Source organism: Schistocerca piceifrons, chromosome 5 (assembly GCF_021461385.2).
Source record: "Schistocerca piceifrons isolate TAMUIC-IGC-003096 chromosome 5, iqSchPice1.1, whole genome shotgun sequence".
NCBI lineage: Eukaryota > Metazoa > Arthropoda > Insecta > Orthoptera > Acrididae > Schistocerca > Schistocerca piceifrons.
Genome location: NC_060142.1, coordinates 293010616 through 293016615, shown reverse-complemented (window position 1 = coordinate 293016615; position 6000 = coordinate 293010616).

Below are 6000 nucleotides of genomic sequence, written 5' to 3'. Positions count from 1 at the left end.
ATCCCGTATGAAATCATGATAACGTGCTCTATTGAGCGTAGGTGGAAGAACATGGGGCCCAATCAAGACATCACCAATAATGCCTGCCCAAACGTTCACCGGAAATCTAGGTTGATGACGTGATTTCACAATTGCGTGGGGATTCTCGTCAGCCCACACATGTTGACTGTGAAAATTTACAATTTGATCACGTTGGAATGAAGCCTCATCTGTAAAGAGAACTTTTGCACTGAAATGAGGATTGACACATTGTTGGATGAACCATTCGCAGAAGTGTACTCGTGGAGGCCAATCAGCTGCTGGTAGTGCCTGCACACGCTGTACATGGCACGGAAACAACTGGTTCTCCCGTAGCACTCTCCATACAGTGATGTGGTCAACGTTACCTTGTACAGCAGCAACTTCTCTGACACTGACACTAGGGTTATCGTCAACTGCACGAAGAATTGCCTTGTCCATTGCAGGTGTTCTCGTCATTCTAGGTCTTCCCCAGTCGCAAGTCATAGGCTGGAATGTTCCGTGCTCCCTAAGATGCCGATCATTTGCTTCGAACGTCTTCCTGTCGGGACACCTTCGTTCTGGAAATCTGTCTCGATACAAACATACCGCGCCATGGCTATTGCCCCATGCTAATCCATACATCAAATGGGCATCTGCCAACTCTGCATTTGTAAACATTGCACTGACTGCAAAACCACGTTCGTGATGAACACTAACTTGTTGATGCTATGTACTGATGTGCTTGATGCTAGTACTGTAGAGCAATGAGTCGCATGTCAACACAAGCACCGAAGTCAACATTACCTTCCTTCAATTGGGCCAACTGGCGGTCAATTGAGGAAGTACAGTACATACTGAGGAAACTAAAATGAGCTCTAACATGGAAATTAAGCATTTCCGGACACATGTCCACATAACATCTTTCTTTATTTGTGTGTGAGGAATGTTTCCTGAAAGTTTGGCCGTACCTTTTTGTAACACCCTATACATCAAATTTCTACAAAATAGTGTTGTTCTATAATTTTTCTTTTTCTTTTTCCCACTATCAAACTCCAGTCACCCAGCAGTCTTTCTTAACCCCTTACCACATACTGTACCAGATATGGTACATACCACTTTTCTCTTTGTCAGTCTCATATCTGAGAATATATTGCCAAACTGGAGACAGATATGGCACACAGTCAAGAGCAGCTGTGCAAGTAGTGTATGCCATCTGTTGGGAGAGTAAGGAATTACGTGTTATGAATCTTTGCTTTGTGTTGCTAGCTGTTTACATCCAAGTTTGGTCACACAAACAGTTGCATCAGGTGCAGTAAACGATTGATTTCAGTGTTTATATTATTTGCAGAGGGAAAAGGACATCTGTGGACAGTTATAAAGAGGTAAGTTTATATATTTGTTTATTAGAATATATATAATATTGAAAAATAGGTCTGTGACAGATATGGCACAACATGCAGCCTTGAAAGCGTGGAGTAAAAATTGAACGTAGCCTAACCTTTCCTACTAAAATATAGCACTTCATTTTCTATCTTTTCAGCTTTGTTACTGCAATGAACGTAAGAAAGCTTTATGGCTCTTTGGCCACAATAAGAGTTATAGAGGACGGAAATGCTGGTGAGGATCCTGATATGTCAGATGACGAAACACTGTCCATGGAAAAATACTTGCAAAATGGACATCTCGTTTTCTGTTCGGAATCAGACAGTGATGATGATATTAGGCCTGAGAGTTACAATACAAAAAATAAAAGTGCTGTGATATCAGAAACAGAGTCAGAAACAGAAGACAACAGTGAGATTTGGTCTACTGATGATTGTGATCTTGAAAGCATTCCTCTTGCAGACAGGGTGACAGCAATGCAACGAGATTCAAAACCTTCAACTAAGTGGGGAAACCTACCATACACTGGAAACCAGGACATTTGATTAGAGGGGATGATGAGACGAAATTCGCCAGAAATACTGCTCTTTCTCAGGAAGTATTGGAACTTGACACTCCAGTGGAATATTTCCAGTATTTCTTCACTAAAGACATAGTGCAGTACATAGTCGAACAATCCAATCTGTATTCGAAACAGTGCCGACCCAATAAATGTGTAAATGTTAGTGCTGGAGAAATTGAACAATTTATTGGTACTGCCTTGTTTATGTCAGTCGTTCAACTCCCAGCAACAAGACATTATTGGTGCAAATATCTTGGCCACCCTGCTGTGGGTGACATAATTAGTTGTAATCGATGGGAAGAAATAAAACGTTTCATACACTTCTGTGATAACAGTAATCTAGTTCCTGCTGGTAAACCCAACCATGACAAACTTTCCAAAATTTGCCCACTGCTAGACCAACTGTGTGAAAGACTGTTGCGAGTACCAAAAGAGGAATTCTTAGCTGTGGATGAACAGATTATGTTTCAAAGCTTTTGTCCTCAGTAGAGTGTCAGGCTTCAGCTATGATTATGAAATTTTTGCTGGAGCTCAGAGTAATATCATAATTTTGGTGCTATGGATCTAGGAGCTAGCAGCAATGTTGTTGTGCGTGTTACACAAACAGTCTCACAACATATGAATCACAAGTTATTTTTTGATAACTGGTTGACTAGTGTACCCTTGGAAGTGTATTCGCACTAGAGACGGTCCGGTCCAATCGAGTACGTGGTTGCATTTTACTTAATGAGGCAGCAATGAAGAAGAATGGTTGAGGCAGCATGGAGGAAAAGATAGCAACAGTAGACGGTGTGCAACTGTCAGTAGTCTCCTGGTTTGATAACAAAGTAGTCAACACTTTGTCAACTTTCGTTGGATGCAAACCAGAAGGCGAGATCAAGAGGCTTTTCAGGAAGGAAAAAGAATACAAAATGGTACCTTGTCCACACTCTGTGATGATCTACAATGACTACATGGGGGGGGGGGGGGGGGGGGGGGGGTGTCGATCTATTAGATTCTATGCTAGGATATTACAGAATTCAAATCAGATCAAAGAAATATATTCTTTCATCTAGTTGACTTGGCTTGTGTGAACAGCTGGCTGTTATGGAGAAGAAGAAATACGGACTACATGCCCCTTGTTGATTTCAAGGTCGCAGTTGCAGAGGCCCTCTGTAAAACTGGGAAATCCTTATCCAAGAAACGTGGTAGGCCAAGCAATGAACTACAAAAACAGCTTGACTGCAAGAAGAAGAGAGGCCCTACAGTAGATCTTCCACAGCGTCAGGTGCGACTCGATGGGATAGATCGTATGCCTATCTGGCTGGAAAACCGTGGTCGTTGCAAGTATCCAGAATGCAAGGGAAAATCCTATATAGCGTGTATGAAGTGCAGTGCGACATTGTACTTGAATAAGGAGAGAAATTGCTTCATCAAGTTTCATAATGAATAGAGAAAAATGGAAACAGAATTTGTGTTATTTTCTCAAATATGTGTATTGTAATGAATAGAAAGTGTAATTGTTTTATACAAATACAGTTCTGCTAGTTCATGTACGTATCTTATTGTATATTTTCCACATTGTGCATCATCATTCCCAAAACTGGTATCACATGGTATTAATCATTACTGCATGCTGTCCCACATATGGCACAAATCCTCAATTCTAAAATAACCGCCCCTACATAAGATTTAGAATTTTTTAAGCATTTTTTATGAAATCAGAACATCAAACATAACATGTAACATTTTTTTTCAGAAAAATAAAAAAAAATCATGCAGTAAGGGGTTAACAAATTAATGGAGTTTGATTTGATTTTGTGTTTATTTTATGCTTAACAAGGACATGTAATAGAAGAACTGTTTAAACCTCCATCATCAGGTGGATTTATGCGGATTAATGAGGCATATGTATGTTGTGTTATAACTTTTGGGTAACGTGGGACTGTCTCCAGCAGTCACAGGCTCCTTTCATTGTTGGTTATGCATTAGATATGTGGTGATGTTTCATTCAGTATCAGTGACAGTCATGGTAAAGCCCAGTTAAAAAATGCTCATACTTAAAGTAGTGAACATTGATCTTCCTTTGATGGAGCAGTTGTGTCATTTTTAAGCTCTCGGCACACAATCATGTTAGTGTGATAGCAATATGTAATAAATATACATATCTAAGGTATCCAATGGAGAGCAGTTTCATGTGAAAAAATGAAACAAATTTTGGGAAGGTTACAACAATCAGTTTACTTGTTGTTGGAGTAGTTCCTTTTCATTAATTTAAATGTAACCTCATTTTCAAAATGATTATCTGAAATGACTTAAAGGAAATATGAATTAAATAAAACAATGAGAATGTGAAACAAAAAAAAATTACAAACAAAAATGAGGATAGTGAACCCTCACCTACAGTTGATCAATGGGTGCCACTTCCACAAATGCAACACACAAATTTTCACTAGCTTTTGATTGTGATCATTACTCACCTGCTTTTTCTCTTCCTTCTTAACATGTAGAAGCATAATGTTCTTCTTTTTCCGAATGTTTCACGTACATAACTGTTTCTATGAAGTTGTACGTGTATGCATCAATCTGCTGCAGGTGAATATTGTAAGGCAACCATGTAATTCTGATTGAAATCAAATTATACATTTACAAAATATGTTGTTTTAATCACACAACTTGTTTCAGCCGAACTGCAAATCATTCTTAACTGAAACACACACTTAAGTTGAAGTGGTTGTGTGAATAAAACAAAATAATTCATACTTTCAGTGCTTGATTTCAATAAACATACAATCAACTGTTGCAGACAAACTCCAGTACTTTAAGGAATGGTAAATCAACAGTTTTCTCAGGAGCAAGGCAAAACCACCAAGTATTAAGAAAATATCCTTCTTATGCAAGTAGACAGTTACTTTTAAAACCATTCTAATTCTGAACTTAACAGTCAGATGTAGGCCAGCTCATAAAATTAGGATCAGAGCAGTTTCATTATCTCGATTTGCATTTTGAGAATTTATCCAACAATAAGTTATTGGATGGTCTACACCTTCAACAGAAAGATGCTGTGTGCTTATATGGTCTTGGTAAATGTCTGCTTCAAAAATATTAATTTTCTAAAAATGGGGCAGGAGAAAATTTATATTTTAGGAAACACATTAACTCATAGATTACTGTTCATTTTTTATGGTTATGTGTGCAAAAGTAAATTAAATATGATGTTCTTTAAAATTTGAAATTTCATAGCTGGAAATATCACACTTATCAAAACATCCAGAGCTGTTAGGCCATGGTTGAATGAATTTCTGGGAGAAATCTGTTGTTTCATCCCTATCTATGGAGGGCATCTTCAAGGAAGGTTGTAGCTTCTACAAATGTCTGATTCACACCCTGGCTCACTACTCACTGCAGAAAAAGTTTATTTCCATGTGCTGCTGCACAAAGGCATGAAGTCTCATTTTTTAAAAACTCTAGCCCAACTGGCTGTTATCCATTTCTATCATCTGCTACTGCATTGTCCCATGATGGAAGATTGCTGGGCACCATCTTCAGCACCAGAATCCAGATACTATTCAGTTTTGTACCCTTCATTTTCCTAATAAAATTTCTGGCATCCTTATCACCTCTCTGTATATACGTTAAAGTGAACAGTAAAGTCTATCACAATATTTGCTCATGGCTGCTAGGACATATCTTACGAACTCAAATCTGATGGTCTCATGGCTGCAAAGCATGTTCCACGACAGCTAATTTATCCATTCCTTCCCTTCAACAGTTGACCCTGCGGTCATGGCTTTTTATCACTCTTTTGATAGTAAACACACATCTCTACAAATTCATAGTATTCTGTAAACTACTACTTTTTCCGGTAGCTTGTGAGCATCCTTGGCCAACATAATATTTTTTATTTTTATTTTCATTTTATTTTTTTTATGGGTGGCATTGTAGACTATGGTGATGCTCCAGTTTTTCAAGGTCTCTTCTGTATGGTCAGTGATATCTTTCGTGAATGGCAAGAAAATTTTGGATTTCACAGATAGCTGCATGTCAGTAAGATCTTTACATCAGCATCTTAACAT